The following is a 9126-nucleotide window of genomic DNA, read 5'->3' on the forward strand; positions in this document are numbered from 1 at the left end:
CTGCTGGGGCCCAGGAGGTCGCAAATTGGACCTGAAGAGAGAGGGGACGTCGAGCAAGACAAAGAGCCCTCACTGAAGCAGGTAGCACCCGGAGAAGTGCCAGAAACAGGCACTACGAAGATGCGTGAAACGGTGCTTGCCGAAGTTGCACAAAGGAGTCCCACGTCGCCGGAGACCAACTTAGAAAGTCGTGCAATGCAGGTTAGAGTGCCGTGGACCCAGGCTTGGCTGTGCACGAAGGATTTCCGCCGGAAGTACACAGGGGCCGGAGTAGCAGCAAAGTCGCGGTTCCCAGCAATGCAGCCCAGCGAGGTGAGGCAAGGACTTACCTCCACCAAACTTGGGCTGAAGAGTCACTGGACTGTGGGGGTCACTTGGACAGAGTCGCTGGATTCGAGGGACCTCGCTCGTCGTGCTGAGAGGAGACCCAAGGGACCGGTACTGCAGCTTTTTGGTGCCTGCGGTTGCAGGGGGAAGATTCCGTCGACCCACGGGAGATTTCTTCGGAGCTTCTGGTGCAGAGAGGAGGCAGGCTACCCCCACAGCATGCACAAGCAGGAAAACAGTCGAGAAGGCGGCAGGATCAGCGTTACAGAGTTGCAGTAGTCGTCTTTGCTACTATGTTGCAGGTTTGCAGGCTTCCAGCGCGGTCAGCAGTCGTTTCCTTATCAGAAGGTGAAGAGAGAGATGCAGAGGAACTCGGATGAGCTCTTGCATTCGTTATCTAAAGTTTCCCCAGAGACAGAGACCCTAAATAGCCAGAAAAGAGGGTTTGGCTACCTAGGAGAGAGGATAGGCTACTAACACCTGAAGGAGCCTATCAGCAGGAGTCTCTGACGTCACCTGGTGGCACTGGCCACTCAGACCAGTCCAGTGTGCTAGCAGCACCTCTGTTTCCAAGATGGCAGAGGTCTGGAGCACACTGGAGGAGCTCTGGACACCTCCCAGGGGAGGTGCAGGTCAGGGGAGTGGTCACTCCCCTTTCCTTTGTCCAGTTTCGCGCCAGAGCAGGGGCTAAGGGGTCCCTGAACCGGTGTAGACTGGCTTATGCAGAATTGGGCACATCTGTGCCCAACAAAGCATTTCCAGAGGCTGGGGGAGGCTACTCCTCCCCTGCCTTCACACCATTTTCCAAAGGGAGAGGGTGTCACACCCTCTCTCAGAGGAAGTTCTTTGTTCTGCCATCCTGGGCCAGGCCTGGCTGGACCCCAGGAGGGCAGCTGCCTGTCTGAGGGATTGGCAGCAGCAGCAGCTGCAGTGAAACCCCAGGAAGGGCAGTTTGGCAGTACCAGGGTCTGTGCTACAGACCACTGGGATCATGGGATTGTGCCAACTATGCCAGGATGGTATAGAGGGGGCAATTCCATGATCATAGACATGTTACATGGCCATATTCGGAGTTACCATGGTGAAGCTACATATAGGTAGTGACCTATATGTAGTGCACGCGTGTAATGGTGTCCCCGCACTCACAAAGTTCAGGGAATTGGCTCTGAACAATGTGGGGGCACCTTGGCTAGTGCCAGGGTGCCCTCACACTAAGTAACTTTGCACCTAACCTTTACCAGGTAAAGGTTAGACATATAGGTGACTTATAAGTTACTTAAGTGCAGTGTAAAATGGCTGTGAAATAACGTGGACGTTATTTCACTCAGGCTGCAGTGGCAGGCCTGTGTAAGAATGGTCAGAGCTCCCTATGGGTGGCAAAAGAAATGCTGCAGCCCATAGGGATCTCCTGGAACCCCAATACCCTGGGTACCTCAGTACCATATACTAGGGAATTATAAGGGTGTTCCAGTAAGCCAATGTAAATTGGTATAAATGGTCACTAGCCTGTTAGTGACAATTTGGAAAGAAATGAGAGAGCATAACCACTGAGGTTCTGATTAGCAGAGCCTCAGTGAGACAGTTAGTCACTACACAGGTAACACATTCAGGCACACTTATGAGCACTGGGGCCCTGGGTTACCAGGGTCCCAGTGACACATACAACTAAAACAACATATATACAGTGAAAAATGGGGGTAACATGCCAGGCAAGATGGTACTTTCCTACACAACCCCCCCCCAAACGAAGGACAATAAGACTAGCCATTACCTGATGAGTCTTCATTGTCTAAGTGGAAATATCTGGAGAGTCCATCTGCATTGGAGTGGCTACTCCCAGGTCTATGTTCCACTGTATAGTCCATTCCCTGTAGGGATATGGACCACCTCAACAATTTAGGATTTTCACCTTTCATTTGTTTTAGCCAAAGTAGAGGTTTGTGGTCTGTCTGAACAATGAAGTGAGTGCCAAACAGGTATGGCCTCAACTTCTTCAGAGCCCAGACCACAGCAAAGGCCTCCCTCTCAATGGCAGACCAACGCTTTTCTCTAGGGGTCAACCTTCTACTAATAAAAGCAACAGGTTGATCCTGGCCCTCAGAATTAAGTTGTGATAGGACTGCCCCTACTCCTAATTCAGATGCATCAGTTTGGACATAGAATTTTTTAGAGTAACAAGGGCTTTTCAGGACAGGTGCAGAGCACATGGCCTGCTTCAGCTCCTCAAAAGCTTTCTGACAGTTTGCTGTCCATAATACCTTTTTAGGCATTTTCTTGGATGTGAGGTCATTAAGAGGGGCTGCAATGGAGCCATAGTTCTTAATGAACCTCCTGTAATACCCAGTGAGGCCTAGGAAGGCTCTCACCTGAGTCTGAGTGGTAGGGGGAACCCAATCAATAATAGTTTGGATTTTCCCCTGAAGTGGTGCAATCTGTTCCCCACCAACAAGGTGTCCCAGATAAACCACCTTACCCTGCCCTATCTGGCACTTTGAAGCCTTGATAGTGAGGCCTGCCTTTTGCAGGGCCTCCAAAACTTTCCATAGGTGGACCAGGTGATCATCCCAGCTGGAGCTAAAGACAGCTATATCGTCCAAATATGCTGCACTGAAAGCTTCCAGCCCTTGCAGGACTGTGTTCACCAACCTCTGAAAAGTGGCAGGTGCATTTTTCAAACCAAAAGGCATTACAGTAAACTGGTAATGTCCTCCAATGGTAGAAAATGCAGTCTTAGGTTTAGCATCTTCTGATAATTTGATCTGCCAATACCCTGCAGTCAAATCAAAAGTGCTTAGATACTTGGCAGATGCCAGTGTATCTATAAGCTCATCTGCCCTGGGTATAGGGTGAGCATCAGTTTTGGTTACCAAGTTGAGACCTCTATAGTCTACACAAAACCTCATTTCCTTCTTTCCATCTTTAGAATTGGGTTTTGGTACCAGTACCACAGGAGAAGCCCATGGTCTGTCAGAGTGCTCAACCACTCCTAGTTCCAACATTTTCTGAACTTCTTGCTTTATGCAGTCCCTGACATGGTCAGGCTGCCTATAGATCTTACTTTTGACAGGTAAACTGTCTCCAGTATCTATAGTGTGCTCACACCAAGAAGTGGTGCCTGGCACAGTAGAGAAGAGTTCTGAAAATTGTCCTAGGAGATTTATGCAATTATCTTTCTGCTCAGCAGTAAGACAATCAGCCAAAACTACACCTTTCACAAGAGCATCTTGTTCTGTGGAAGAGAAGAGATCAGGTAGAGGATCACTGTCTTCTTCCTGTCCCTCATCAGTTGCCATGAGCAGGGTGAGATCAGCCCTGTCATAGTAGGGTTTCAGGCGGTTGACATGGAGCACCCTAAGGGGACTCCTGGCAGTGCCTAAGTCAACCAAGTAGGTGACTTCACCCTTCTTTTCAACAATTGTGTGGGGTCCACTCCATTTATCTTGGAGTGCTCTTGGGGCCACAGGCTCCAAGACCCACACTTTCTGCCCTGGTTGGTACTGAACCAAAACAGCCTTATGATCATGCCATTGCTTCTGGAGCTCTTGGCTGGCCTGAAGGTTTTTACTGGCCTTTTTCATGTACTCAGCCATCCTTGATCTGAGGCCAAGTACATAATCCACAATATCCTGCTTAGGAGCTTTTAAAGGTTGTTCCCAACCCTCCTTTACAAGTGTGAGTGGACCCCTAACAGGGTGTCCCAAAAGAAGTTCAAAGGGGCTGAAGCCCACTCCTTTCTGGGGTACCTCCCTGTAGGCAAAAAGGAGGCATGGTAGAAGGATATCCCATCTCCTGCAGAGTTTTTCAGGGTGTCCCATAATCATGCCTTTGAGAGTTTTATTAAATCTCTCCACCAGTCCATTTGTTTGTGGATGATAGGGTGTTGTGAACTTGTATGTTACACCACACTCCTTCCACATGGCCTTTAAGTATGCAGACATGAAATTGCTTCCTCTGTCTGATACTACTTCCTTTGGGAAGCCCACCCTGGAAAATATTCCCAGGAGGGCCTTTGCCACTGCAGGAGCTGTAGTGGTCCTTAAAGGAATTGCTTCAGGGTATCTTGTGGCATGGTCCACTACCACCAAGATAAACCTATTGCCTGAAGCAGTAGGAGGGTCAAGGGGGCCAACTATGTCAACCCCTACCCTTTCAAAGGGAACCCCAACCACAGGCAGTGGGATAAGGGGTGCCTTTGGAGTGCCACCTGTCTTGCCACTGGCTTGACAGGTTTCACAGGACTTACAAAATTCCTTTGTGTCCTCAGACATCCTAGGCCAATGAAACAATGGAACCAATCTGTCCCAAGTTTTCATTTGACCCAGGTGCCCAGCTAGGGGAATGTCATGTGCCAGTGTTAGGAGGAACTTTCTGTACTCCTGAGGAATCACTAATCTCCTGGCAGCTCCAGGTTTAGGATCCCTATGCTCAGTGTACAAGAGGTTGTCCTCCCAGTAAACTCTGTGAGAGTCACTGACATCCCCATTAGCCTGTTTGACAGCTTGCTGTCTGAGACCCTCTAATGTGGGACAGGTTTGCTGTGCCACACTCAGCTCCTCCCTGGCAGGCCCCCCTTCACCCAAAAGCTCAGCAGTGTCTGCTTCCAGCTCCTCTGGTGTAGGTTCTGCACAGGGAGGGAATTCTTCTTCCTCAGAAGTAGAATCCACTGTAGAGGGAGGGATAGTAGGAAGTGGTTTGCTTCTACTAGCCCTAGCTTTAGGGAGCACTTGGTCCATTGTTCCAGGATCCAAGCTTCCCTGTCCTTTTTGCTTTTTGGCCTGAGCCCTTGTCAAAGCAAAAATATGCCCTGGGATGCCCAGCATTGCTGCATGGGCCTCCAACTCCACATCTGACCAAGCTGATGTCTCCAAATCATTCCCTAATAGACAGTCTACAGGTAAATCTGAAGCTACCACAACTTTCTTTGGACCAGTTACCCCCCCCCCAGTTGAGATTTACAACAGCCATGGGGTGGCTTTGTGTTATGTTGTGAGCATCGGTTACTTGGTACTGGTGTCCAAGTATGTGTTGTTCAGGGTGCACCAGTTTCTCAATCACCATTGTGACACTGGCACCTGTGTCCCTGTAGGCCTGGACCTCAACACCATTTATTAGGGTTCGTTGCTTGTACTTCTCCAGGTTATGGGGGCAAGCAACCAAAGTGGCTAAATCAATAGCCCCTTCAGAGACTAAAGTAGCCTCTGTGGTCTCCCTAATTAGACCAACCCCAACTAAATTACCAAAAGTGAGCCCAGCTACTCCCTTGGATTGGCTATTAGTAGGTTTGCTCCCACCACCACTGCTATTAGTAGGGACACTAGGTGTAGCAGTAGGGGTTGTAGTGGTAGGAGCTGTGGTGCCTTTCTTTGGACAACTGGGATCTGTTGTCCAATGGCCTTTTATTTTACATAAATAGCACCATGGTTTCTTTTCCTTGTTCTAATTAAAGGAGGATTTGGACCCACCACCCCCACCAGAGTGTTTTTGTGGGCCTGATGAAGACTCATTTTTAGATTTGTCCCCACCCTTGTCAGAAGACTTACCATCCTTCTTTTTGTTGCCATCTTTGTCACCCCCTGTATGAACTTTTCTGTTCACTCTTGTTCTGACCCATTTGTCTGCCTTCTTTCCCAATTCTTGGGGAGAGGTCAGATCAGAGTCCACCAAGTACTGGTGCAACAAATCAGACACACAATTATTAAGAATATGCTCTCTCAGGATTAAGTTATACAGGCTGTCATAATCAGTAACTTTACTGCCATGTAACCACCCCTCCAAGGCCTTCACTGAATGGTCAATGAAATCAACCCAGTCTTGTGAAGACTCCTTTTTGGTCTCTCTGAACTTTATCCTGTACTGTTCAGTGGTTAAGCCATAACCATCCAGGAGTGCATTCTTAAGAACTTGGAAATTATTAGCATCATTTTCTTTCACAGTAAGGAGCCTATCCCTACCTTTTCCACTAAATGATAGCCATAGGATAGCAGCCCACTGCCTTTGAGGGACATCCTGTACAACACAGGCCCTCTCAAGTGCAGCAAACCACTTGTTAATGTCATCCCCCTCCTTATAAGGGGGAACTATCTTGTGCAGATTCCTGGAATCATGCTCTTTTGCAGGATGACTATGGGGAATACTGCTGCTGCCACCATGGGTTTCTAAACCCAACTTCTGTCTTTCCTTCTCTAATTCAAAAGACTGTCTATCCAAATCCAGCTGTTGCTTTTTAAGCTTCAGTCTGGTTTGTTCCACCCTCAACTTATTGAGTTCCCTCTCTAACATTCTGTCATCAGGGTTGGTGGGAGGGACATTTCTAGAAACAGAGCTATGATGGGAATGAACAGAAGGAGACCTGTCCCTTACAGGAGCCACCCTAACAGCTTGGTTTACAGAAACATTACTACCAGTATGGTGAGAATATATGCTTTTGCTATGATGTGAGACAACACTATTTCTCTGGTGTGGCTCATCATCATTACCATCTATGCTAGACTGTCTAGTAATGGGCAGGCTAGGAAGTTTCTTTCCTGAATCTTTTCCTGGGGGAGTCCCTGAATCAGATTGAGAACTATTAGGTACTTTTTCAACAGATGGGGCACCTATGGCCTTATCCTGTTCTCTAAGCATGTTAAGTAACAGTTCCAAGGAAGGATTTTTCCCTACACTCAAACCTCTCTCTATAGAGAGACTCCTTGCTCTTTTCCAGCTAAGGTTGTCATATGCAAGTTTGGACAGATCAACACTTTGGCCTGTGCCAGACATTTTTTAGAGAGAGTTAAAGTGATAGAAAAAGAGAAAAAAGTTTTCAGAACTTTTTGGAAAGACAGAAAAAACTTTTAAGAACTTTTTGAAAGTTTAGAAGTACTTTTCAGCACTTAGAAAAGAGTGAAAAGAGGAAATGCAAAACTTTTTGGCTATGTGTATATACACTGACCTTGTTTTGTATATTTTTCTCTTATGAAAAGTACAATGGCAAGAGTGGTAAGTAGTCTCAAGCACTTATCCCACCACTGCACAACCAATGTAAGAGGCTGGACTGGCTTGTAGTGAGTACCAAGGGATACTTGCACCTTGCACCAGGCCCAGTTATCCCTTATTAGTGTATAGGGTGTCTAGCAGCTTAGGCTGATAGATAATGGTAGCTTAGCAGAGCAGCTTAGGCTGAACTAGGAGACGTGTGAAGCTACTACAGTACCACTTAGTGTCATATGCACAATATCATAAGAAAACACAATACACAGTTATACTAAAAATAAAGGTACTTTATTTTTATGACAATATGCCAAAGTATCTTAGAGTGTACCCTCAGTGAGAGGATAGGAAATATACACAAGATATATATACACAATAGCAAAAATATGCAGTATAGTCTTAGAAAACAGTGCAAACAATGTATAGTTACAATAGGATGCAATGGGGAAACATAGGGATAGGGGCAACACAAACCATATACTCCAAAAGTGGAATGCGAACCACGAATGGACCCCAAACCTATGTGACCTTGTAGAGGGTCGCTGGGACTATTAGAAAATAGTGAGAGTTAGAAAAATAACCCTCCCCAAGACCCTGAAAAGTGAGTGCAAAGTGCACTAAAGTTCCCCTAAGGACAAAATAGTCGTGTTAGAGGAATAATGCAGGAAAGACACAAACCAGCAATGCAACAACTGTGGATTTCCAATCTAGGGTACCTGTGGAACAAGGGGACCAAGTCCAAAAGTCACAAGCAAGTCGGAGATGGGCAGATGCCCAGGAAATGCCAGCTGCGGGTGCAAAGAAGCTTCGACTGGACAGAAGAAGCTGAGGTTTCTGCAGGAACGAAAAGGGCTAGAGACTTTCCCTTTGGTGGACGGATCCCTCTCGCCTTGGAGAGTCGTGCAGAAGTGTTTTCCCGCCGAAAGAACGCCAACAAGCCTTGCTAGCTGCAAATCGTTTGTTTGGCGTTTTTGGACGCTGCTGGGGCCCAGGAGGGACCAGGAGGTCGCAAATTGGACCTGAAGAGAGAGGAGACATCGAGCAAGACAAAGAGCCCTCACTGAAGCAGCTAGCACCCAGGGAAGTGCTAGAAACAGGCACTAAAAGGATGCGTGAAACGGTGCTCGCCGAAGTTGCACAAAGGAGTCCCACGTCGCCGGAGACCAACTTAGAAAGTCGTGCAATGCAGGTTAGAGTGCCGTGGACCCAGGCTTGGCTGTACACGAAGGATTTCTGCCGGAAATACACAGGGGCCGGAGTAGCTGCAAAGTCGCGGTTCCCAGCAATGCAGCCCAGCGAGGTGAGGCAAGGACTTACCTCCACCAAACTTGGGCTGAAGAGTCACTGGACTGTGGGGGTCACTTGGACAGAGTCGCTGGATTCGAGGGACCTCGCTCGTCGTGCTGAGAGGAGACCCAAGGGACCGGTACTGCAGCTTTTTGGTGCCTGCGGTTGCAGGGGGAAGATTCCGTCGACCCACGGGAGATTTCTTCGGAGCTTCTGACGCAGAGAGGAGGCAGGCTACCCCCACAGCATGCACAAGCAGGAAAACAGTCAAGAAGGCGGCAGGATCAGCGTTACAGAGTTGCAGTAGTCGTCTTTGCTACTATGTTTCAGGTTTGCAGGCTTCCAGCGCGGTCAGCAGTCGTTTCCGTATCAGAAGGTGAAGAGAGAGATGCAGAGGAACTCGGATGAGCTCTTGCATTCGTTATCTAAAGTTTCCCCAGAGACAGAGACCCTAAATAGCCAGAAAAGAGGGTTTGGCTACCTAGGAGAGAGGATAGGCTACTAACACCTGAAGGAGCCTATCAGCAGGAGTCTCTGACGTCA

Source organism: Pleurodeles waltl, chromosome 12 (genome assembly GCF_031143425.1).
Source record: "Pleurodeles waltl isolate 20211129_DDA chromosome 12, aPleWal1.hap1.20221129, whole genome shotgun sequence".
NCBI classification, from domain to species: Eukaryota; Metazoa; Chordata; class Amphibia; order Caudata; family Salamandridae; genus Pleurodeles; species Pleurodeles waltl.